The sequence below is a fragment of the Cimex lectularius genome, unplaced genomic scaffold (assembly GCF_000648675.2).
Source record: "Cimex lectularius strain Harlan isolate CLEC.00 unplaced genomic scaffold, Clec_2.1 scaffold235, whole genome shotgun sequence".
Lineage (NCBI taxonomy): Eukaryota > Metazoa > Arthropoda > Insecta > Hemiptera > Cimicidae > Cimex > Cimex lectularius.
The window spans coordinates 343,105-343,347 of NW_019392839.1; positions in this window are offsets into that span (position 1 = coordinate 343,105).

Consider the following 243-nt stretch of genomic DNA (forward strand, 5'->3'; position numbering starts at 1 on the left):
GTGAGGTAAATTCAGAGTGGAAGTGTCACAGTTTTTGACCCGGAAGGGCCGCTGGGTCGGACCCACCCAACAGACTTGCAGCGCGAAGCACAAAACTTGAAGTTTTTCTTGTTGCAGTTGAATTTTTTTTCTCTTGGATCGAACAGTGTCTAAATGTAATAAATGCTAAATGGGTAATAATAATAGTAGACCGATTCTGTGGGGGTAGGTAACGGGGACAGGGGTTGGCCCCACTGGCCGCAT